This window comes from Amblyraja radiata, chromosome 2, assembly GCF_010909765.2.
Source record: "Amblyraja radiata isolate CabotCenter1 chromosome 2, sAmbRad1.1.pri, whole genome shotgun sequence".
Classification (NCBI taxonomy): domain Eukaryota; kingdom Metazoa; phylum Chordata; class Chondrichthyes; order Rajiformes; family Rajidae; genus Amblyraja; species Amblyraja radiata.
In genome coordinates, this window is record NC_045957.1 from 27,886,150 (window position 1) to 27,912,363 (window position 26,214).

The 26,214-nt window shown below is 42.5% G+C and overlaps 1 protein-coding gene across 17 annotated transcripts in view; it reads right to left on the reverse strand.

Annotated features, from left to right (window-relative positions):
* kmt2c (lysine methyltransferase 2C) overlaps window positions 1-25,210 on the reverse strand; it is a 394,622-nt gene extending 369,412 nt beyond the window's left edge. For 10 of the 17 annotated variants that reach the window (XM_033044025.1, XM_033044050.1, XM_033044059.1 and 7 more), the window contains exons 1-2: window positions 25,049-25,210; window positions 23,759-24,219 (exon numbers count right to left, since the gene is read on the reverse strand). The gene's annotated coding sequence lies outside the window, so the exon portion shown is untranslated. Of the gene's footprint in view, window positions 1-23,758; window positions 24,867-25,048 lie in introns of those variants that run through there. The other 7 variants (XM_033044111.1, XM_033044086.1, XM_033044095.1 and 4 more) reach the window with 3 other exon arrangements.
* Window positions 25,211-26,214: the final 1,004 nt, after the last annotated feature.

Sequence of the window (26,214 nt, forward strand, 5' to 3'; positions counted from 1 at the left end):
CAGCTTTGCGCAGTGGCGAAAAGATTAACAACGTTCCAATTTGATCAGATTCCAGAAACCATAACAAAACTACGAGCTCAATACTAATTTCACTCAAGCCACTTCATTTTAACCATACCCATACAAAATCAAATTTAATGGTGAACTAGAAGAAAGACTTCACCCAGGTGCTGTTCGGTTTCATAAGTTGTTGAAAGTTTGTTTTAACTCAATCGGTGCTCATTTTTAATTCATTGGCGAAAATGTACTTGAATAAACTGTTCCAAATTAGTGTTCAAAAGTAACCGGTTAAATTATCTATCTATCTATACATCTAAAACTCTGTCCGGTTTTGCGTTTTTTTCTATTTGCGCAAAAACAGTACATGATAACGCTAGGATTTTTCGCCACCTTACTCACCATTCTCCTGTGCGACTCGGGCAAGTTTTGTTCCAATCGATGGTATATTTTTAAAGTTATTAAGGTTTAAAAATATTAAAAACCACGCAATCGCAGATTGGTCTCCTCTCCTGTCAGTTGCCGTTACGCAGATTGGTCCCCTCTCCTGTCATTCATTGGGACGGCGACGCCCCTATCTGCACCATCGCCGCACTGATTGGCCGGGTCCGCTGTCAGTCACAGGTCGCGCCCGCCTCGCCTGGCGAGGAGAATATAATGCTGAAGGAGCGGAGTGCACATCACTAACGTTCCGGCGGCTGGAGCTGCGTTTGCGGGTGCCTCCGTGGTGCCAAGCGGCCGAGCCACCTTTACAGCCTCCGTGGTGCCAGCCGCGGGCGCTGTCGGCCGCTTCGTCCGACCCGGGCTTCTACCCGCGAGGCCCCGGCCGGAGTTCTACGCGGAGTTCCAGGAGGCATCGAGACGATAGTGGTGAGGCCTCGCGACGGCGGTGGGGCCTTGTCGAATTTCTAAATCTGCGGAAAAATCTATCTCTTCCTCTTTTTTTCAGATTTGTCCTCTTATGTCTGGTAGGGGAGGTGAGGAGGGATAGTGGGCGGGGAAGATAGGGGGAAGTGAGGAGTGGAGGATAGAGGGATAGGAGGGGGTAGGGAGGGGAGATGAGTTATGGACGGAGGGAGTGACTGAGAGTAGGGGATAGGAGAGGGAGGGAGAGGTGAAGAAGGGATTGGGGGAGGGGAGGAGGAGAGGGGAAAGATCCTGGGGAGGTGAGGAGGGAGAGTGGGGGGAATTGAGGAAGGGGAGGGGATAGGGGGAGGTAGGGAGTGGGGAATAGAGGAAGAGGAGGGCAGTGGAGGAGGTGAGGAGGGATAGTGGGGGGGGGGGGGGGAGAGATAGGGGTAGGTGAAGAGCCGGGGCGGTGGGGGATGAGTTTGTGAGGAGTGATCTTATAAAACCTATAAAAGTTTTACAAAGCTTGAAAAGTGTAGATTAACGGAATTTGTCTAGAACATTTCACAAATCTTAGAATAAAGCATAGCCGTTTTGGACGGCGGGAGATAAATTACTTCACGCAAATGGTGACAAACTTGGATGGCAGTGGTGACTTATTGAAGAGATTCAAAAATTTCTAGATATTAAGTAAATCAAGGAAAATGGAGTCAAGGTAGATGGTCCATTTGGAATAGGACAAAATATATAAAAAGTCACTTTTGCATACACATCCAATATGCATACATTTCGCAATATACGGCCCCAACCATGCTTTTGAACACAAATTAAATCCTGGTATTGCTATTTAAGGAATGTTTGTCGGCAGAAATTTGATGCAAGCAATTCCATTCCAACTCAACTGTTAATGACAAGCAATTTTAGCCATCTTTATCCCACAATTTGAATCACTCCAGAAAATGCTCCAAAAGCCAGTTCTTAAATGATGCCTTTATTTGCTTTGCTGTCATACTTCTAATCCATGGTCTCTTAGCCCTGTGGCACAAAGCTACATTTTTTTTAAAAATCCTCATTAAAAACTGCTGCCACTTAATCTGAGTAGCTTTATGGGCCTGTCCCACCAGCATGCGATTGCACGCGTCTAGCGCGAACGTGGTCGCTTGAGGCGTACGGCCTCGCGGGGCCGGTCCCACTTCGAACCGCGAAGGCGTATGGAGTTGTGCGGGGCTGGTCCCGACATCATACTCACCAATCAGCTGGGCAGTAGGCGGGCCGACTGAATTTAGACGTCACACGGCGTCGGGCGGTGACATCATCACGCAACGGCACGCCGGGCGGTGACATCATCGCGCAACGCCACGCACTAGGCGTATGCCGTCAAGACGCTGCGTGCGACGTCAAGATTTTTGGAGCCCCGCGCGATGTCGGGACCAGCCCCGCACAACTCCATACGCCTCCGCCGATCGAAGTGGGACCGCCCCAGCGAGGCCGTATGCCTCAAGCGACCACGTTTGGTCGCGCTAGACGCATGTAATCGCATGCTGGTGGGACAGGCCCTTTACACTTTAGAGATACTGCTTTTCAGCCCACGGAGTCCATGCCGGCCAACGATCACCCTGTATCCTACACACAGGGACAATTTACAATTGTACCAAAGCCAATTAACCTACAAACCTGCACATTTTTGGAGTGCGGGATGATACATGAGCACCCGGAAAAACGCACATGGTCACAAGAATGTACAAACTCCGTACAGACAGCACCTGCAGTCAGGATTGTCAGTAACGGGAGCTGTGGCAGCAACACTACTGCAGCACCACTGATGCAATGTCTTGAAGGTTTACCGATTTAAAAACTATTTCAGTCTTTTCCTCAACAAAGCCGACTTAAAAGCATTTGTTACTTATTGTCCCAACAATCCAGAATTAATGGACTAATTCTGCAAAATACAAAGTTTTCTGGATTTACCATAGTTCCCAAGAACATAAACTTAAAATCAGTTTTATCTTGTAGCACACAAGAAACATTGTTAATTTTCAGAACTCGGAGCTCAGCGAATTTATGCTCAAATCCCAGTCTCAAATCAAAAGTAGCAATGCGACTAATTTGTACATTTTAAATCATTTTTAATTGCTGATAATTAAATGGTCACCATTTCTGAAGTGAAAATATCCAACATTTTATATTATTTACCAATTTATAAAAGTTACACTCAATGAGCTCAAGGAAACTGTACATTCAAAAAATATACATATCCAAAATAGCTACACATACTTATTTTGATAAAAAAAATAATTCTCAATACAATAAAATCTTCCATGATTAAAATATGGAATATTTTCAGCACATCTAAAAACAAAAATCAACATTCTCAGAGCAGCTAAAACTCAGATGAAATGTATCAGTGTTAACAATAGATTTAACCTTTATAAGTGACTGTACCAATTTCAAACCAAAGAGATTTATGCTATGCAAACATCTAGAAGAATGGACTACGAATGTACACCATCTGCCAATTACGATCAATAGTGAAGCAGTTTACCCAAAGTACAGGGTTCCATTAGAAATTATAACAATGTACGTCCAATTATACAAATATGAATGTTCACACCACATCTACTCAAACTGAGCAAGAGACCCAAGTACACACTGGGGATAAGATTTTTCCCAGTTTTGGTTGCCTTTGCAGAGCAAAATTTGTACTCAAGAATAAAAGAGTAGTACTTTTTTCAGTTCTTGCTTGTTTTCCTCTAGCCATGCTACCTCACCAGAGTTTTACAACAGCTTGTTTTAATTACAATTTTAAACATTGACAGTACTTTGCAGCATGTTCATAGACAAATTATGGGGGAGGCAATATGAATATCAGAAGTCATGCTATAAAAGTATCAGAAGTCGTGTTGCAACTGGCACAGCAGTTAGATAGCTGCCTCAATTTCAGGAACTCTGGTTCAATCCTGGACCTGCTCTCTGCCTGCTTAAGAGATTACATTCTCCCTGAGTACATGTGGTTTCCATTGGGTGCTCAGGCTTCCTTCCACATCCCAAAGATGTACTGATAGCAGAACTGGCAATTGTAACCTACCTCTCAGTACAGATTTTTCAAAAGAGAGTTACATAGAACAGTACAGCACAGGAACAGGTGCTTCAGCCCACAATGTCAGTGGCAAACATGATGCCAAGAACATGAAACCCAAAAATGGAGAAGCACGAAAATATCAGAAATAGAGAATACAGAAACTGAGCAAGGGCGGTTATTTTGAGTGATCTACACAGTAATTGTAGGCCGAAGGGGCTGTTTCAGTGCTGTGCTCTATGTACATAGAGAAGACCAGAATTTTTAAATTGGCGTAGTCAAATTGAGCGCCAATGTGGATTACCGTACTCCTCCTGCTGATAATTTCATACTCCTCCAAGTTGAACAATATTTGGATGCACTGTGGTTTATGTTCTTCATGCATCGCCAAGAGTAGCAACCAGTAACAACCAGGGTGCGAGAGTGCTGGAGAACATAACACCAGTGGCGCAGCAGTATAGTTGCTGCCTTACTGCGCCAAAGAACTGGTTCGATCCCGACTACTGGTGCTGTCTGTACGGAGTTTGTACGTTCTACCTGTAACCACGTGAGTTTTCTCTAGATGCTCCAGTCTCCTACAACGTTCAGGTTTGTATGTTAATTGGCTTCGGTAAATTATCCCTAGCGCGGAGGATCGAACTAGAACTAGTGGACGGGTGATCACTGGTTGGCGTGGACGGTGGGCTGAAGGGCATATGCGCCCAATCCACCTGGCATATCCCTAACTCTGGTTCCGGTTCAATGAGTGCAGGAAGGCATGCTAGGAGCAACACTGGGTATACCCCAAAATAATTAGATGCCAACCTGGAGAAGCTGCCACACTAGACTACAGGCATGCAGAAGCAGCCTGCAATAAATGGATCTAAGCAATTGCACAATGGATCAGATTGAAGCTGTACATTATTACAACTTCTAGCAATGAATGATGGACAATAAAAGAGTTACAGGATGAGGAAACTCCAAGAATATTCCCATATACAATTATACCTTTTCAGATATTGTATTTTCACGAACAGCACCCCTCAGTCTCTTAAATTTCAAAGAAAACAGATTTAACTTTTTTTTTTTTTAGCTCTTTTAAGCTTAGTGAATTTATTTTGGACCATTTCTGGTATTGCCTTTCTTACATAAGGGAACTAAAATTGTAGTTCTTCAGCTGCTGCTCACATACAATTGTTATAACACACCATTTCTAAACTCCAATCCTCTTGCAAAAAAAAACCTCAACGTGCCACTTATCTTCCTAACTACTTGCTGCATTATACACAAGGACAGTTTGGTTGCACTGTACTTCACTCAGTCAATGTATCCGAGTGCTTTGTACTGTGTCCAAGGCTCAACCATCTCAACTGCTCATCTGAACTCCAAAATAATAGGTTATTTTTTCCTGCAGCTTTCTCAATTCTTTTTGCAGCTCCTCTAATAAAGAAGTAGTGAATGCCATCTGCAGACCTAAGCAATATTTGGTTAACATTCAGTTCAGTTTCTGATTTTTCACCTTCTCCTTTCCATTAACATCCCTCCTCAACCACCAAATTCAGTAAAGCAGTTGAATTTCATGGGGAGATTTTGGGTTGCTGGGGATTTATTGCATGGTAGTTTTGTCTGAATTTTACATGCAATTACGAGCATAAACTGCACATTGCTTCAATTACGTTTTTTCCATGAACATCAAATATTGTTGTGACCAGGACATGAGCACAAAGAGCACCTGTAGCAATATCCTGGAGCTGAGGAGGAGCAAGCACAAGTTCCGTAGAAATTCAAGGGAGTTAATCTGCATATTTCAGTGATACATGCCCATGGAAGAACAGTTGCCTTGACTGTTAAGCTAGTATTTGCAGTAAAATATAGAAGACGACTGACTGCCCAATTCCATAAATTTACATGGAAGTCATGTATCTACATGTGAAAACTGCTGAAAGCATTGAAGCTAGTGTCCTCCATAATGTTTGGGACAAAGACCCATCATTTATTTATTTGCCTCTGTACTCCACAATTTGAGATTTGTAATAGAAAAAAAATAAAATGTGGTCAAAGTGCACATTGTCAGATTTTATTAAAGGCCATTTTTATACACTTTGGTTTCACCATGGAGAAATTATAGCTGTGTTTATACGTAGTCCCACCCATTTCAGGGCACCATAATGTTTGGGACATATGACTTCACAGGCATTTGTAATTGCTCAGGTGTGTTTAATTGCCTCCTTTAATTGCAAAGTATGAAGGAACTGCCCAAGATCCAAAGCATACCACCTCATCTGTGAAACAGTGGTGGGGGCGTTATGGCCTGGGCATGTATGGCTCCTGACGGTACTGGCTCACTTATCTTCATTGATGATACAACTGCTGATGGTATTGGCATAATGAATTCTGAAGTGTATGGACATCCTATCTGCTCAAGTTTAAACAAATAAATATATGATGGATCTTTGTCTCAAACATTAGAGGGCACTGTATATCATTGCTGGACAGGAGGAAATGAATGGTCCAAAAAACAGAGAATTCAGATGGGCAGAAGAAAACTAAACCCATTCTCCACTTTGATTAGTCTCTATGCCCTAGGCTATTAAAAGTCATTTCAATGTTCAATGTAGTCTGTTTCTCTGAAGTCCTGGATTTGTTTGTGACTAATATGAGCTGATTCGAGGGATATTGGATCATACTATTCATTTCGAATCACAAATGACAGTAATACATCATCTGCAATGCACAGCAACAGCAAAAAAATGTATATGACACAGTGGACCATAAGAAAAGTGGCGCGGAGTCGGAGCCTCGGTGCATGGGAGGGAGGGGGGAGGGATATAAGAGGGGGAAAGAGGGCTGAAAAAGAGGGGGGGAGAGAGGGGGAGGGGAGGGGGAGAGAGAGAGAGTGAGGGGGAGACAGAGAGAGAGAGAGAGAGAGAAAGAGAGGGGGAGCGAGAGAGAGAGAGAGGGGGAGAGAGAGAGAGGGGGGAGAGAGAGAGAGAGAGGGGAGAGAGAGAGAGAGAGGGGATAGAGGGTGAGAGAGAGGGGGGAGAGAGAGAGTGGGGGAGAGAGAGAGGGGGGGAGAGAGAGGGGGAGAGAGAGAGAGAGGGGGAGAGAGAGGAGAGAGAGGGGATAGAGAGGGGGTAGAGAGAGGAGAGAGAGGGGGGAGAGAGAGAGGGGGGAGAGAGAGAGAGGGGGGAGAGAGAGAGAGGGGGGAGGGAGAGGGAGAGGGAGGGGGAAGGAGAGGCAAAATTAAGGTAGGTTTTAGAGCAATTATATTTTCTCCATAATATCATACAATTGGAAGTGCTTTCGTTTCCTTGATAGCAATACTGAAAAATATGAATTCCATAGTTTGCGACTTTCCAATTCCAGGTGTTGCATCTTCTGCGGTTGCAGGGGAAGGTACCTGGGGAGGGGGTGGCTTGGGTGGGAAGGGATGAGTTAACCAGGGAGTTGCGGAGGAAACTGTCTCTGTGGAAGGCAGAAAAGAGTGGAGATGGGAAACTGTGGTTAGTGGTGGGATCCCGTTGTGGTGGCGGAGATTTTGGAGGATTATGTGTTGTATGCAACGGCATATGGGGTGGAAGGCAAGGACTAGGGGCTCAGTCTCTGCTGCAAATAGGGGGAGAGGGAGCAAGGGTGAAGCTGCGGGGTACCGAGGAGACACGAGTGAGTCATAGACTTCAGGAAGCAGAACACATGGAGTAAATGTTCCAGTTTGTGTCAATTGTGCTCAAGCAGAGATAGTCCAGAGCTTCTGTTCCTCAGTGTAAATATCACCACCAATTTTATCCTGGCCCAACCGCATTGACACTATGGCTAGGAAAGCTCACTGACATCTCTACTTCCTCAAAAGGCAAAGGAAATTCAACATGTCTCCTATCACTCACACCAATTTCTACAAATGCACCATAGCGAACATTCTCTCCAGATGCATCACAGGTTGGTATGACAATTGCTCTGCGAAAGAGCTCATTAAATTGCTGAGTTATGAATGCAGCCCAGTCAATCATGCATAGCAGCCTACAACTACCCCACCCCCCCCCCCCCCCCCCCCCCCCCCCCCCCCCCCCCCAAATTAAAGACATTTTACACCTCGGACATTCTCTTTCCCCTCCCCCAACAGGCAGAAGATACAAATCCTCGAATGCACATACCGTCAGCTTTTTCCCCAAATCTTCCAATCTATCCCATTGTGGCCCATGCACTTTTTTAATCTGGTATAGTTTTCCACTGTTTTTCACTATATCTTAATCATCCAGCACAGAAACAAGCCCTTCAATCCAACTTGTCCATACCAACCAGATGCCCCGTCTATGCTAGTCTCTTAAGCTTTCCTATCAATGAACCTGTCCAAATGTCTTTTAAATGTTGTTGTAGTACCTATCTCAACTATCTCTGGTAGCTCATTCCATATACCCCCAACCTGTGTGTGACGAGGTTGCCCCTCAGGTTCCTATTAAATCTTTCTCCTCTCACCTTAAACCTATGTCCTCTCGTTCTCCTATCCTGATTCTAGATTCTCCTAAGATAGACACAAAAAGCTGGAGTAACTCAGTGGGTCAGGCAGCATCTCTGGCGAGAAGGAATGGATGACGTTTCGGGTAGAGACCCTTCTTCAGATTCTCCTACCCTGGGTAAAAAGATGTGCATTCACACTGTCTATTTTCCTCGATTTTATACACCCCCCCCCCCCCCCCCACCCACCCCTTACAGCTCAGGTCCACAAATCCTAGCAACATCCTCATAAATCATCTCAGCACTTTCAGCTTAACAACATCCTTCCCATAACAGGGTGACCAAAACGGAACACAATACTCCAAATACACCTCACCAACGTCTTGTACTGCTGGAACATAACATCCCAACTTCTATACTCAATACACTGACCTTTCTGACTCATAGTAACACGTGATGAATTTAAATACGTCAGTTACATCCCTCCTTTATCAAACAAAAAGGATTTCCACATCATCATATTGTAAACTGAACATTTCAACACCATTTAGAGCAGTCTCTCCATTTAGAGCAAGGCATTCATTATATTGATAACGCATCATTTTCACATATCAACACATCTCATGGTCCTCATATCTCTTGAGTGGTCTTCTCTGACACTTTGGTTTGGCCACTGCCTTTGGATTCTGATCTGTCATGTCCTGTTCCACCAGTTCATCATCTCGATTCTGGTTTTGCATCGCCTCCTCAGACTCGTACATTCTTGGCTCCTCAATTTGGTAATCTTGAGTCTGATCCCCCAGTCTCAACTTCAGTCTGCAGCGTCCCTGGCCTATCACAACAGTGACACCTTTTCCACATACGATGCGTCTCTATCATTTGCGACTCCTTCTGTTGACTGGGCTGTCACCTTATCTCCTTGTCTGTGCACCACTGTGTGTTCATTTTGCTTGGACTTTTCCCCTCACTAGCACATCTCCTGGCGTCATACCTCATCTCCATCATGATCTCTCACTTCTTGGTTATTTACCATGTCACTAACCCGTGGTATCTTGTTCCGGATTTCCCTTCCAAACAATTCTGCCAGACTCTTCCCTGTTGTGCTGTAACTCTATGTTGCTACAAGTTGCTAGAGCATCTACTTCCAATCTTTGCCTTCTGCTTGGGCAATTCTCATTCTCTTCTCTGGAGATTTCTTTGTTAGCTTGCGGCCACCTAGGTGTAACTTTGTCACGACACACACCTGTAATCTTCATTTTTGTCCAGCATTTTTGTCTACCTTCGATTTTCTAGCATCTGCAGTTCCTTCTTGAACATGTTAGCGTCATGGAGTTAGCAAACTTCTGAGAAATGAACTGAGGCCCATTGTCAGAATATAATATCACTGGTATCATTGTCAGAATATAATATCACTGGTAGACCATGTCTAGAAGATTTCCATCAAAACTGCTAGTCTTTTCTGATGTTGTAGACTTCATTATCGCATACTCATAATATCTGCTGACGTAGTCAATCACAACTAGTATTGACTCTCCTGATGGAAGTGAGCCTAGAAAATCTACCGCAACATCTTCCTATGGTCCTGTCGGTAACATACTTAGTATTGGCTCAGGTGGATTGGGTTAGCTTACCATCCGACAATCATGGCATGACCTTGCATGCCGTTCCACATCTTTCTCCATCATACTTTTGTACGAAGATTTTGTTTAGTTTCAACAATTCCTAAATGTCCTTTGTGAGCCAACGGGATCACCCTTGATCTCATCTTTGTTGGCACTACGATCCTGTTTCCTCTCGGCACACATCTACCAATTGTGCATTTCTGCGTATGTCCTGACTGGACATTCCTCTCAATCAACTCCGGATCCGTTCTCTAACATCTTGCGGTTCCGGATCCTTGTCCGACTCTTCTTCTATTTCCCTTGGTCTTGTTGCTCTTGGTGTAGAGTGTACTGCGCCAAACCTTACAAATGATTCTGCTTCTGTCTCCAGTGTAGACCCTTGTCGACCTTCAGCAATCTGGATAATGAGTCGGCTATATTGTTCATCCCAGTGATGTAGATAACTCTGTAGTTGTACTATTAGAGTTTAATCATCCAGATTTGAATTCGGGCACACAATTTGGATCGAGGGGAGTAGATTGTCTCTATCGGTTGTGATCTGCCCATAACTCAAACACAATGTCATACAGGTATGCATGAAAATGTTCACATGATTATGTCAAAGTCAAAGTCTCCTTTCCTATCTGGAAGTATCTTTTTTCTACTTTTGTCAAATACCTGTGTGCATACTCTATGACTCTCGACTGTCCTGTATGCTTCTGTACAAGTAGCCCTCCTTGCCCTACTGGACTTGCATCTGCAATAGGTTGGTGCCTTTGGATCATTGTATCCCAACATATGGGGACTCGTGCTCAGTTTCAACATCTGAAATGCAGCCCTTTGTTCTGGACCAAACACAAAGTGCACATTCTTCCTTGTCAACCTCCTCACTGGCTCTGTCACAGTAGCTGCGTTTGGAATAAATCGTGCACAAAAATTCACCAAACCAAGAAGACTTCTTACTTCAGTGGCATCTCTTCGCTCTCGCTTTCACAGCTTCAATCTTGCCCTCAGCTGGATTGATGGCATTACTGGTCACCTTGAGGTCAATAAACACCAATTCTGAAACACCAAGCAAACATTTGTCCGCATTCACTGTCAATCCAGCAGCCTTCAACAGAGCTAGTGTCTGCCTGAATCTCTTATCATGTTCCTCACGTGCTGTACCTTGAATAATGATATCATCTGAGATGCTTGCAGTTCCAGAAATCCCTTGAATTACCTTTGTGAATTTCATATTGGTAAATATTTAGTGTGGCATTGACTCCAAACAACAACCTCTTATTGGTAGAGTCCACAATGTGTGACAAAAGTAGTTATTTTCCTCGACTCCGGATCGAACTCCAACTGACGATAAGCGCACATTAGATCAAGCTTTGAAAACACTATGCCTGTAGGTTGCTCTTGTACGATCCCATCGGCAGAAGGTACGAGGTGTCTCTCTCATATTATTTTCTCATTTACTCATTTCATGTCCACGCCAAGCCTCATCTCCCCGTTTGGTTTCGGTACTACTACAACTGGACTGACCTATGGCATTAATTCTTCAACGGGTTCAATGACATCCTGTTTAATGAGGTCTTGGATCTTAGCCTCAACCTTTTCTCGTAATCTAAATGGCGTTCTTCTCATTGGTTGTACTACAGGCTTAACATTTGGGTCTATCTTGAGTTTGACTTGACGATCACGCAATTTTCCGATGCCTTCATATACTGGCTTGAACTTCTCCTTTAAGTCCGCATATGACTTCAGTGAAATCACATTTATCCCAATCTGTTGCACACCTAATGCTTGGGCAGCCCTTTCTCCTCGATGACGACAAATTCAGTCATGGTGGGCTTATCACCTGCTTAGACCTCTGCCTTGAAAATTCCAACCATCTGTAGTGGTTTTGATGATGTACATCTGTTTTAAGTCTTCCCACAGTGCTCTATCAGTAATATTACTATCACTTCTAGAGACTATTATGTCTACTTCCACACCTCCACTTCTCACCGGCACCTTTGCGTTTATTTTTGATAGCAAAAGTATATCCTGCATCCATTCGTGTTTCGTCACATTTATATTCACTCAACTTGGCTAAATTTTGATAGTAACCGGCCTTTTGCCCTCTTCTTCCTCCAAATCTATTTGTTTTTCCATCATCTCTCTGGTTTGCCTGGGACTCGACACTTCTTTGCAAAATGGTATTTTTTTTCCCCCACCTTCTGCACGCTTGACCCCCGGCAGGACAGCATGAATCCTTGGCAAAATGTCTAAAATTCCCACATCCAAAACAGTCATCTTAAGCTTTGGAATGACCCATACCATATCCCTTGCTAGTTCCAGTAGATGTCATCTTCTTAACGTAGCTTCTTTCATGTAATCTCATGGTCTGAAAATGGGTTTCCACGGTTTCAAAGGAAGCAGCAATTGTCAGTTTCCACTAATGTTAGCGTGTCACCTTTCTCCAACTTGTGTCTCAAGCCATTTGATTTGCAACTTTGCACAACCTGATCCCTGATTTGATTCTCCAATTCAGATCCATAGTTACAGCCCTCAGAAACTTGATGCATTCTTGTGACAAACTGAGCAATGCTTTCCCCCTCTTTCTGTGTCATTTGGCAAAATACATGTCATTGAAATGTAGCTTATGTTTGCACCCACATAATGCTTCTTCAAAGCAGCAATGGCCATTGCATAATCTGCTTTGCCTCCTGTCTCTGGAAGTGTTTTGAAAGTCTCCCGAACTGAAGCTCCAGCACTGTACAATAACAGTACAATTTATGTTCTCCGTCGTGTGAGCTGCATCGGCGTTGCTCCTTCAACAAACAGTCCAATGCTGTCTGCATAAACATCAAATTCCTCTAACCACGCTTCCCACCTGCACTCACAACACCCGCTTCCTCACTCAGGTCGAATTAATGCAAACTACTAATTCCAGCTGCACATTAAATGCCATATCTGATTAAAACGTTGAACTAAACAATTACTAGCTCATCCTCATCGCGATGTCAGATCATCGCCTTAATCAGAATATAATACACACTCCAAGGACACTGAACATAAAAGCTTTGTTTTATTCCGCCATTCCTTTACATTCCAGCAACGTGTCCTCTGATCTTTCCAACTCACAGTAACACATGATACATTTAAATATGATGTCAGTTACCACGGATTATGCACCTGTACTCCGAGATTCTCCTGCTCAACAATATTCCCCAAGGCTCTGCCATTCATTGTGACGATCCTGTCCAGGTTTGACTTCCCATCTTGGTACACATTAAAATAATAAGCTAACACACATCTTCGTGAAAGAAGCAAAAAACGATTTCTTCACATTCAAGGATGAATTTATGTACAATGTTAAGGAACAGGTTGTACATAAATGTTAACTTAAATTGCGCATCCTTCCGTCCCTGTTCCAAGCACTTTTTTAATGATAATATTTGTTTTAATACTACAAAGAAAGTCATAATGTTGATATATTACTGACCTCCACTTCGTTTCTAGCTGCTAGCTGCTCTCGGCCTACTTGTACCCTACTAATAATCTATATAGTTTTTGTCTAAAAATGAAGTTTCAAAACAGTAAATTAAATTGGCATGCCTATTTTGGAGCTAATTGGTAAATGATCAAATCATAATTTCTGAATAATTGTGGGTGTGACTTAACATATGGTCCTATTAAATTCACACTGAATTTTGAATACAATTAAACTTACATAAAGTCTAAGGTTATATAATAAATAGGTTCCTGTGATGCAACATATTTGAAGCTGCCCACGAATTCAGTTTAGCAATCCATTTTTTAATGTACTATTAAGGTGGTTCACTAACTTAAAAAAAAAAAACTTTGCCACATGGATGAGTGATGAATATTTGTAGGATTTTAAAAAATCAATCCAGAAATATGCATATTCCATCTGGGCAAGCCAGTTCTCCTGCTCACTATTCCGGTCAGAATTTTTTAAATTTTAGAAAGGTGAACAAAGTGCCTGGAACAAAAAATACATCAAAATTGCATTACCCGTTTGTCTGATCGATTATTTGCTGATTGCCTTTAGTTTATTGTAATAAGGTAGTCTTCTGAATACCATATTCATAATTATACATTAGTTAAAGCATAGCTACTCTGTATAGTCCATACCAATTCTATGCGAGAACAATCAAATTGGCTTCAGTTACACAATAGTCTTGCATATTTATCAAAATCATTTTGAATGCTAGAAATTAATCAGCTGTCCCACTGCTCCCAACAGCCCATTCCAAACCAGAAAGACGTACTGCATAAAGAAATTCCATATCATGTCTTATTCTCTATCAATGAGAATCGTTCTTGCTACCAATTCTTTGTATACATTCATGAATTCAAATATTTCAATCCCCATTCAACTGTTCTGCTCCAAGGAAGGACAAATAGTTTGTTATCATTTTTGATTTCAGTTACATTTCTCCTGACATATGCGGTGGGTGTTTGACCCATCAAGCCCCGGCCATCTCTGAGCAATCTAATCAGTCCCATTCCTTCCACTTATTTTTCTGGAAAGAACTCTCTCCCCCTCATGCCCATCAACTCCATCTTAACATTCCTACCAGCCATCTTAACCAAGAGGCCATTTAGCTAAACAAGAGACAATTAACTTATTAAATCAGCAAATTTTTGGGATGTGGGAGAAAACCAGGGACCTAAGAGAAACACACAATGTCACAAGGAGAAAATGCAAGTTCCACATTGGAGATTAGGTCTGAACCTCGGCCACGGGTACTGTCAATTAGCATCATAATCTCCTGCAGCACGACACCACCCATTCTTCAGCTATTTTTTTTCTGTGCTGCTACATCTCCTATTACTCGTTGGCATTATATCATAATGACAAGCATAGTACGTCTTTGACTTCATTGTCCTAATCAACTCTCCTACTAAAACAATATTAATCAGCGTAGTTAAACAGAATTATTTTCTACAAATCCATTTTAGTTTTTACTAATTAATCCACAATAAAGCAAACATCTGCTAATTCTATCTCCAATTGTTATTTCTAGAACTTTCCCCAAGGCTGAGATTAAATTGTCTGGTCTGTAGTTACTGGATTTGTCATTACACCTTTCTTTCAACAAGGGTTTAACTTATCCGATCCTCTGATACTAGCACACCCCAGTCTAAACATGCTTGGAGAGTGTTTAGCTTAAATATTAGATGAAATCAGAATGTACCAGAGCAGTGAAAAATGTATGATGGGCAACATGGCCTGACGGATAATGCTGTAGAACTTTATTAGCCAAGCATACTGTCGTTGTGTCCTTGGGCAAGACACTTCACCCACCTTTGCCTGTGTGTGAATGTGTGTGAGTGATTGGTGGTGGTCGGAGGGGCCGTAGGCGCAGATTAGCAGCCACGCTTCCGTCAGTCTGCCCCAGGGCAGCTGTGGCTACAGAAGTAGCTCACCACCACCGAGTGTGACTGAGGAGTGTATGAATAATGCGATGTAAAGCGCCTTGAGTATTCTAGAAAGGCGCTATATAAATCCCATCCATTATTATTATTATTAAGCGAGACTACTTCCTGATCATCATACACAATGATGCTAATTTCAGTTCACAGAATATGCAGGTTTACTTATGAATCTGTCCTGACTGCAGTAAACAAAATACAATAAAAGAGTTGATGCCAAGCACAGAACCTGTAACATCTTCTTTATAAAATTCTTATCCTCATTTTCAAATCTCTCCACATTCATTTCTATCCATTCATGAATTGAATTGATTTTATTAGGGACAGTGCATATTAATAAACATTTGCATGTAATATGCAAGATTGTAGCCAGTAGCTAATTTCCATCTTTAGTCCCAACACAAGGTAAACACATCCCAAACAAGGTAAAAACAAAAGACAAAAACAAAAACAAAACAAACAATAAAGTAAAAAAGTAGCAATAAAAGAGTACCATAGGATAATTTTAAGGTAGATTATGATTGCAATTTTGATTTTGCAGTAACCATGTTTTTAGATGTTTGGTAAATGAGGTAAGGGTTGGCAGATCCCGTATGACGCATGGTATCGCGTTCCTGGTCTGCGACGCTCGATATGAAAATACTGACTGCCTAAAGACACTTTTCCTAAACGGGACTATACAATCACCCCTGGAGGCTGCTCTTGTCGACCTATTTGTGTTTTTCTTTATGAAGTCCTTTAACGGAGGTGGGGCTAGTCTACGGAAGATTTTGTAAACCAAAATCGAGTCCGAATATTTTATTACGTTTTCCCAGCTCAGCAGATCAAATTTCTTCAGGATGCTACAGTGATGGTACATTCTGGGCTTTTTGTCAAGAGTTTTTAGGGCTTGTTTATAAGCAATTTCAACAGGCTTTAGTGTGGACTTACATGCCAGTGACCAAGTTGTTATACAGTAGGTGATGTATGGCACAATCATTGCATTAAAGTATAGTTTGGCTGAATCAATAGTTAAATTATTTCTAATATATCTAAAGTTGGACAAATTAAATTTTATTAAATGTACTGTTCTTTTCACCTGTTGTTTGAAGCAGAGCTGTGAATCGATCACGATTCCTAAATATTTAAACTCATGTACAATTTTAAGTTTTGTTCCATGTACAAACACATCATGAAACATTTGGACCTCCATTGATTGCCTCCTTTAGTTTCTGCTCAACTATCAATTGACAGCTGTGGCTTCTACTACCAGTGCCACAGTCTTTGGAATTGTTCCTAAACATTTCCACCTTTGGCACTCATCAAAAGCTATGTCTTTGATTAGCCTTTGTCATATATCCTGATCTCTCATGTGGACTCACAGTTAAATGTTGATAATGCTATGTGAATTGTTACAGATAAAAATCAGTTAAACAATAGAATAGATGTCAGATTAACAAATCAAAAACCTTATTCTATATGGTGTGTTTTAATATCTCTAAACTAAACCAAATAATCTCCACACATGTATATATTAGAAACAAAAGTGGCAGTTTGAAAGTCAAGCAAATTACTATTTAAATAGAACAGGACTAGGACAGAACTTTTTCCACAGAGGGTTGTGTGTATTTGGAACAAGGTGCCAGAGGAGGTAGTTGAAGCAGGTAGAATAACAACATTTAAAGGCATTTGGACAGGCATATGATAGAAAATGTTTAGAGGTGTGGGCCAAACCCAGGCAGATGGGGCTAGAGTAGATGGGGCATCTTGGTTGGCACAGCCCAGTTGTTTGACCCTAAGATTAAAAATCTCTACAAATGGTTTATATTCGCCAAGCTAATGATAAGAACAATGAGTAATCGCCATCTGGCCCTTCAAACTTGCTCTTCCATTCATCAAGATTATGGCCAATCGTGTCCCAGAGCCATTTCCCTCCAACTGCCCCATCTCCTTTGATTTCTTCAATATCCTTATTTTTACCACAAATGAAAACAAAAACATAGTTACTCTCAATGATATTTCCTTCATTCATAATTAAGATGGGAACGTGTGGGGAAATTCATTAAAAAAATATATACATTCATTTCCTTAACGTGAAATTGCCCTGCACTTAAAAACAAATTGCCAGCTGAACAATTTTTCTATTCATTACAATCACTTCATGTTTTTCACTTAAAGTTACTTTTTCCAATTGATTGTTTGGGTCACCTAAAGTTAAACAAGAGATTAACAAAAAAATCAAGGTAAAAATGAGTTGCTTTAACCTACAGGACTCACATACTTAGTTGAGGAAATCAAACTAAGTTAAGAAGAGAATATGTTGGAAGTACTCAGCTCAGAAAGCATCTGTGGGAGGATAGAAAGTTCACAGTTCAGGTTAACGACCTTTTCAATCAGAACTTGAAATAAAAGTCATTTACGTGAAGCATGAATTCAGTTTGTACTTTCACAGATGCTGCCTGAATACTTCCAGTATGTTCTATTATTTCAGATTGTCAGCATTAACAGTTATTTGCTTTTAGATTATAAAAAGGTATGACAATAGTAGCAGGTAACTGACCAGATGGCATGGGTGCAATTCAGTCTCCATTACAATATTACTCTTGGATATATTTCCATTTTAAGTTAAGTTGCAGTAAAACATTGAACTATTGCAAAACAATTATAGAATGTTTTTCATAGTAAAGTTAGGATTTTTTGTAACGTTGTATTTATTTAACATTAATACATCAGTGTTATTGAAAAAGTTGGGGCAACACATCACCATTCCTCATTCTGCTGCTACTTTTAGTTGAAATTATTTCTAATTTATGGGAAGTAAACGGAAATCATCAATACGTGTCAACCAGCAATGGACTAATACTTTCTATGCAATCATTGATAGACGAGCTAAAACAACAGAACAACATACAATTTCTCATGTATCTCAGTACACAGAGATTTAGAGGGATATACTAGACCAAGTACAGAACTGTTGGGTCCAGTTCCCCCAACGCAATATTCCAACACTCATCCATAGCCCCCAACTGCGCAGGTGCAGCTGACATTTTTAAAGTTTAACTAGACCAACTGGGACCCGTTGGGTCCCTGTCACACGGGAGGCCTGGTCCCCCAACGCAATATTACATCACTCACCCATAGCCCCCACGGGAGGCAAGGAGAGATTTAGAGAGAGATATAGAACAAGTGGGATCCGTTGGGCCCCGTCCCCCAACGCGGCCGCGTTCATCCCAGAGACAGGCGCCCCTCCCCCGCGAGTCAATCACCCCTAACAACACCACAAGGAAAATGATGGAATTTATGGAGGCAATCAATCGTCCCCACATTGGGGGGGGGGGGGGGGGAGGGGGGCGGGGAGCGTGGGGTTAGGGGGGGTGTGGGTCAAGAGTTTTATTGTCATATGTCCCAGATAGGACAATGAAATTCTTGCTTGCTTGGTTGTAGGGAAGGGGCTGTTCCTGAACCTGGACTTTACCGTTTTCAGGCTCCTGATGGCAATGGTGTGTGTGGCCAGGATGGTGTGGGTCTTTGATGATGTTGGCTGTCTTTGAGGCAGTCTCAACGCCTCCTTGATGGCCGTGTAAAACCCCAGCTGGGGCGTCGCGGGTAGAGGCCCGGGTCGGAAAAAGCGAAACGTAATTTAAATGCGGTTCTCCCCCTGACGTCACTCAAAGCTCGTGGAATATTCTGTGTGTGAAACGGGCGTCGACCCGAGTCATCGTGACGTCATCAGTCGAAGCTTAAAAGGCAGTTTTGTCTTTTTATAAAACTTTAATCAACAATGTCGTGAAATATAGCATCAAATCTTAAGTGAAGCTGATCACTGCTTAGAGGGGAAAAATGCGAGTCTGAATATGTAAACATTTTATGGTTACCGACTAGCGTTTTGGCGAAAATAAAAAGACACACACATATACACACACACACATACAAGATGAAAGTAAGTTATACAGAGATGGCAATAACGTAAAATATAAGATCAATGTGAACACATCTCACTCTCCCTCTTCAGTCCCCTATTCCCTCCTCCACTATCCTCCCTCCCCACCCTCCACCAGCCCTCCTTTGCTTCCTCCTCTTCCCCTCCCCTCCTCCATTACCTCACCATCCCTCTTCCTACCCCTATCCTCCTCCATTCCCCCTCATCCCCCAGCACTCCCTCTTCTTTACCCTCCCTCTTCCCCTCTCCTTTCCCCTACCCTTAGTCACTCCCTCCCTCCCTCCATAACTCCTCCCAACCCCCTCCTCTCCCTCTATTCCCCCTCCTCCCGTATCCCACCCTTCACCTCCCCCACTGCCCTCCTCTCCCTCTATACCCCACTATTCCCCCACTCTCTCTCCTCACCTCCCCCACATCCCCCTCCTCTCCCTCAACTCTCTCTCCTCACCTCCCCAGGATCTCGATGTAAACCACTGCTGGCCCCATTTTCTCCACGACGGCGGCGATGAAGCTGTACATGAGGCGAGGGTTGTCGGTGGTGGTGGGGGGGGGGGGGGCGGATGGGCCTGGAGAGGGGTAGGGGGAGGCCTAGTCCTTGCCCTGGGTCTCACTCCTCTCCCTCCCCGCGGGCCCGGAGCAGCAGCGCCCCCAGACCTAGCCCCAACGCCGTGGACATTTCAAATCCCACACGCGCGGCAAGACCGTTATTTTTAAATCCGCACGCGCGGATACCTTCAGTCACTCGCTCCCTCAGTAACCCCTCTCCTCTCCCTACCCCCTCTATCCCCCACTTCTCACCTCCCCCCTATCCCCACCCCCAATGAAAATTGTGATAAAAAAAAAATAAAAATGGAATTCACAATGAAAACAGCATTTTTTATTTTTAAAAAACGAAACACAATGTTAACTGTTAATGAATTTGATTAAAACTGTTTTTTTTTTAAATCACGATTTTTATGTAATGAGATTTGCGATCCCATGGTGACGTCATTGTGACGCAGCTGAAAGTGGTTTAATAGTGGCTTTTGTAAAGTTTAAAATGTCAATAACTTGTAAAATATAACATCGATCTGAACGAAACGTGTCCCTTTTACATCCCAAGACAATGGTAAGGTGGGCTAAAAATTGTAGTGCTCTATCACGCATACAAACATACTAGACGCTGGGTCCGTCACACGGGAGGCCTGGTCCCCCAACGCAAACCGTTCCCCCAATGCAATATCCGAGCATCACCCGTTCCCCCAACGCCATCCGTCCCCCCAATGCAACATTCCACCACTCATCCATGAGCCCAATTGCGCAGGAGCAGCTAATTTCCCTCTTTTTAAACTAAAAAAAAAAAATCCATTTGCACTTGCTGCCAGGACTCATTGTCCCGGGATTTGCAACATTGTAGCTGGCAAGGCTATAATCCCATTGTGACGTCATAACTGTAACTGCCACTACAACCTTAAGTCACTTTTCTCAAAGTGGGGTTATGCAAAGTTAAAAATGTGAACAACATGTAAAAAATAACATCAATCTGGACAAATTTTGATTAAAAAAAAATACACCACAAGACAATTGTGAGTAAGGTGGTCCAAAAATTGTAGCGTTATTGTGTACCGTTTTGGTGTAGTTCCGGGAGCACGCACGCACACAGAATCACAAACAAGATGAGAGTTTTAGTAATATACTAGACCAATGGCAGACCCGTTGGGTCTGCTCCCCCAACGCAGCCGTTCCCTACCTGTAGCCCCCACGGAAGACGTGGTCCTCGAAGTCGGGTCCGTTTCCCCAACGTGCGATTGCGGGCGGGACGGCATCACACACACCAAGCACCCCCACACACAGAGTTTTAAAAGTATAATCCCCCAACGCAGCCGTTCCCTACCCGTAGCCCCCACGGGAGACGTGGTCGTCGAAGTAAAGCCGTTCCCGAAAGGCCGTTTTTAAATGGCGTCTCTTGAGGTTGAGATGCGGGCGCCAGCAGCCTTTATGGTCGCTGGCCAGCAGGAGGCGACAACATGAGTGAGTGGGGGGGTGGGGGGGAGAAGGATTTGATTAAAAAAGTGTACTTAAAGACGACGAAATGTAATGTAAAAAACGCAGATCAAGCAGCTTCTGTGATGGTGACAGATGCAAGTCAACATATTGGGTGGACTTACACCTTTTGCCTCCACTGTTCATGATTGACTCCTTCTTCTTCTCACATTTTGTATTTGCTCTAAATCTGTGATGCTTTATTTGGATTTAAATTATTTATATACATCATGCTCAGTCTGAAGAAGAGTCTCAACCCGAAACGTCACCCATTCCTTCTCTCCAGAGATGCTGCCTGTCCCACTGAGTAACTCCAGCATTTTGTGTCTACCTTCTATACGAGTTCAGCTTAAACCACAAAATCCATCGATATTCTGGCACATTAAAAGTTAGAAAACGGTTTACTCCATATTCTGATATGTTAAACCATATTTTAGTGTGTGGTCTTTTGAAATAGAGAGCCATTAACACTAAGACAATAAAAGCAGTACAATTTAAAAGGTGGCATACTCTCTTTGCCAGATCAAGCCAAATCGCTAAAATGATGCTACAGATATTCAGCAGGTCAGGTAGATTAAGAAATATTGCTCATTTGTCATGACAAAAATAGAGTTTCATATCAGAATTTAAGGTTATCTTGAACAGAAAAGTCTTGGTTGCCAATTCTTTACAGTACTGAGGGAGTTTTGCAACGTTGGACATTTCATTTTTCAGATAAGTTAGTCATGACCCCAAGCAAAAAACAACTCAGGGCACTATTTTGAAAATAACCAAGGAAACTGACTGACCAATATTTATTTTTCGAATCATTGCCACACTATTCAAACTGGTTGCCCCGTTTCTTACTTTACAACAGTCAGTACTTCTCGCTGTGCATTGTTTTGAGACACACGAAAAGTAAAGGGATGCTCTCGCAATGCAAGTCTCTTTCTCTTTATTTAAAGCCCTGGCAACTATCTAGAAATACAAAACCTTATTTTATATCAAAATGAAAAGCAGAATGAAAAACTATAAATTCACTGCAGAACAATTTAACAAGACACTGGGGTTGAAAACTCCTCTTATCGCAACCTCACGAGTCAATCACAAAACAGAGACGATTGCAAACTGTTTAATTGCAACCAATGCAGGAGGGCTCAGAACTAAAACCATCAGGCCATGTCACAGACAACGTCAAAGCAAATTTTGAAAATGCTTGACTTAATTTAACTCGGTATGTAAATCCACACATTTATTTCGTACACAAATGAAAGTTTAAAATGTTGCATGAGATGACAAAATGCAAATTATAGTAATACTAATAGTGTAAAATGAAGATACACACACATCGGCCACACACTGACACGGACAGTGGAATCCGCCATGACTGGGCGGCTGATCCTCCAGTTGGCAACTTGACCGCGCAGTTTGGACACATCAAAGCTCAGGCACTTTTGCCACCAACAATATAAATTCGGGGAAAGGACAGCAAACCCTCCAGAATTATCCAATATTTAGATTACTCAATCTCAAATCGTGGGAATTAAAGTTGCTTTTTGGAAAACAAAATGTTTGACAGCTTCTCTGGGGACGCTTTCTGGCTTTGTCTTCATACGTGTCTGTATTTGTGTTTTTCTCCCCTTCTTTCCACCGTCAACCCAACGAACTCCTCCAGTCAACAAAATGGTGTAATCAAAAAATTAAAACTATAGGAAAAGTGATACGAGTTGTCACGGGGATGAGCATTTTGCACGCTAATGCCTGAATAGTATTTTTCCTCTTCAATTATCAACTCCTCCCCTTCCAACTCGAATTAAAATAAAAAAATTGCAACCCAAGAAAAAGTGATCAATTATCACGACAGCCCTGCATTATTTTCTTACCACCGATCACCACCCAATTCGCCCACCAATAACTCTTGCAGTCAACAAAATGGTGACAAATATTACAACCAAAAAGTGACCAATTCTCACGGCAACCGTGGTTCAAAAAGTCTTTGCATGCTTTTGTTTATGCTCAGTATTTTCTCCTCCAATCCTTCCACGTTCTACCCCCCACCACCTCCTTCCAACTCTCGTCAACAAAATGTTTGTTTTTTTTAAATTAGACTCAACAAGAATAAAAAAGTAATCCCATCTCCAGTCACGTTATTTTTCTGCAATCCTTTTTTTCTACCAAAAAGTAACAGAAAATCCAGATGTATATTAGTCGTCAACAAGAAGAATACAGCTTTTGGGGAGGCTTGCAAACCATGACTGAGCAAGTTGCACAATGGCGCCCAGACACCCCCCCCCCCCCCCCCCCCCCCCCCTCTTCCCTCCCTCCCGTTTCTCCAATGGCCTGAAAGGGGAGCCGAAGCCACGCAACACAGCCACCAAACCAAGCAGTACATTAACAAAAATTAAAATAAACTTTGTTCTTTTTTTTTTTTTAAACAAAAAAAGTACTCACCTTCTAAATCCTAGAAGAGCGGAGTTTTTGTGTTCATGACCTCAACTGTCATCGGGGTAAACGGCGCTGGGTTCGGTTTGAGAGGCAGAAATAATATTTTCCTCGCAGATATTTTGCAGATTTTTAACGAAAAGCTATCCGTGGTTCCTGCCGGCTTGTCTATTGAACAGTAAACAAGTTTCTTGTTCTAATCTGATCAAAGGAGATTGGCGGCCACCAGAAATTTCATCCAGAATCTTCGATGTTGAGGTCTTTTATTCCCCCCCCCCCCCTCTTCCTCTCTTCCCTTAAAAGAAATATAAATGTGAAAACCTTCTCTTCTTGCCACGTCCCCACGCACACAGGGGAAAAAACGATTTGATATTCTAAATAAGAGAAATCCGGCCTCAAAGCGTCGAGGTTTTTGTTGTTTCCCTTCAAATTCTTTGTAATTACTTCGTTCCAAATCCCTCTCCTCGTTCCTGGCGAAAAAAAAGAAAAACAAATACAAGAGACTTTCTTTCCCCCTCTTTCTCCTTTCGACGGTGCCCTACACAAAACTTTCCAGACACGAGAGCAGGGAGAGAGAGAAAAAATATTATTTGTGGTGGTGACAGGAGAAATGTAGAGAGAGAGAGAGAGGGAGGGGGGGAATTAGGAAGGGAAATTTGGGGAGGGATTAGATCCAATATAATCAAGAAGGGTTTTCCCTTAATCCTCCTCCCAAATCATGAGACGTGAGAGAAAGCTCAGCTCAGCTCTCCTCTCTGTTGAAGTCCTCGCCGGCTCTAATCCAAAGGTGTTTTCCAGCAACAGACACACACATCAGACATGGTGCTTCTTCTTCTTTCTTCTTCTACTGAGGGGAGAGAGAGGGGGGGAAGGCCAGAATCCAGTTTATTTTCCTCCCTCTCCTTTCCCCCTTTTTCTCTCTCTCTTTGTGGGTTTTGAAAAAAAGCAGCCTCTCAACTTTTTGTCAATAAAAAAACAAAAAAAAACAGGCAGTCTCGATGTAAAGTTATTGCATTACTCCATCGTTGGTGGCCATCTTGGAAAGAGCCAGAGAACAAGCCTCCCTCCCTCCCTCGGTCGGTGCTGTCAGTCAGGCAGTCTGCTGCTGCAGCAATTAGGACTAACCTCTTTCTCTCGCTCGCTCTCTCTCTATCTCTCTCCCCCAGTCGCTCGCTCTCTCTCCCTCCCTCCCTCCCTCCCTCCCTCCCTCGATCGATCACCCCCTTCCTCTCCCTGAAAGCGGAGAGGATTTAAAAAGTCTCCCACCTCCCAGCCCCTCTTCTCCACCAACATACACACCCTTTGCAAACCAACTGGCTCCAAAGCAACAAGGAGGCCCTGTCAGCACCGTGAGCCCCGGCCCGGTTATTTTTTAATATTCCTCTTTTTTTCTAGGTGGAAGAGCAACTGCGATGACCCCGTGGAGTGATATCAACACAAGTGAGGAGACCTTCTAACCAACCATTAACTAACATGTCGGTGGCAAACTCTGGTCTGGATATCGGGAAGTCAATGGATTTGGAGTCTCTCTTGCTTTCTCTTTCAGATTCTGCGCTATGCCATCCATGCGAAATGTTCTGGCGGATTAATCGCGAGGGCACAGGTGTTGTAGAAGCGAAAATTGTTGATGCACTTTTGTTCGCCAGTGCAGCGAATTATATATTTTTGAGAAAAATGAAAGTGAACGCTTTTTTCCCCTTATCCCTCTTTTCCTCTTCCCCCCTCCCTCCCTCTTCAATAGGTTTGGAAAAGTGCAGGGAATATAGAGAGGTTGCTATGGTGGCGTTTGATGGCGAAGAAATCAGCTAAATCTCAAATATATGACTTATTTTAAAAGACAAGTGAATCACGTAGAAGGGGACGACGTTGATATTAGCAAAGATATTTAAAAACAATTGAGGGGAAAAAGAAATTAAAATTGCAAAGAATATTTTTTAAATAAAGTATTCCTATTAACCATATGATTTTAATCACTGAATTATTGATCTTAGGTCTAAAATTGTCAACTATTTTAAAGCTTTCTGCTTCTCTATTTTGCTTTTAATAACCTATTTGACCAAATGTTTGCTGAATTGCTCTGCAGTCAGTATTCAATTGTTCATTGACCCTTCTGTAAAGGGCTTTGACTATATTAAATACATAACTATAGAGACACCATCCTACAACACAACATTTGTGCGTATTATTGTTTTCGATTAAAAAATGGATTGCACCAATATTAATAGCAGTTTTTTTATTTTGGGTCTTCTGTGCATCTGATGCAAAAACAAATGCCAGTGGCCATCCATAATGATGTCAAACACTCTTCAATGCTCGGTTTGTTGTAATTTGCACAAAACTGTACAGGCAGTTCAGCTATAACACATGTTTCCATACCACAAACTGGATATAACACAATTTATGAATTAGGGAAAGCCAATTGTATTACACAGGTTAATTTGATTATCAAACAATTAAAATCAGGA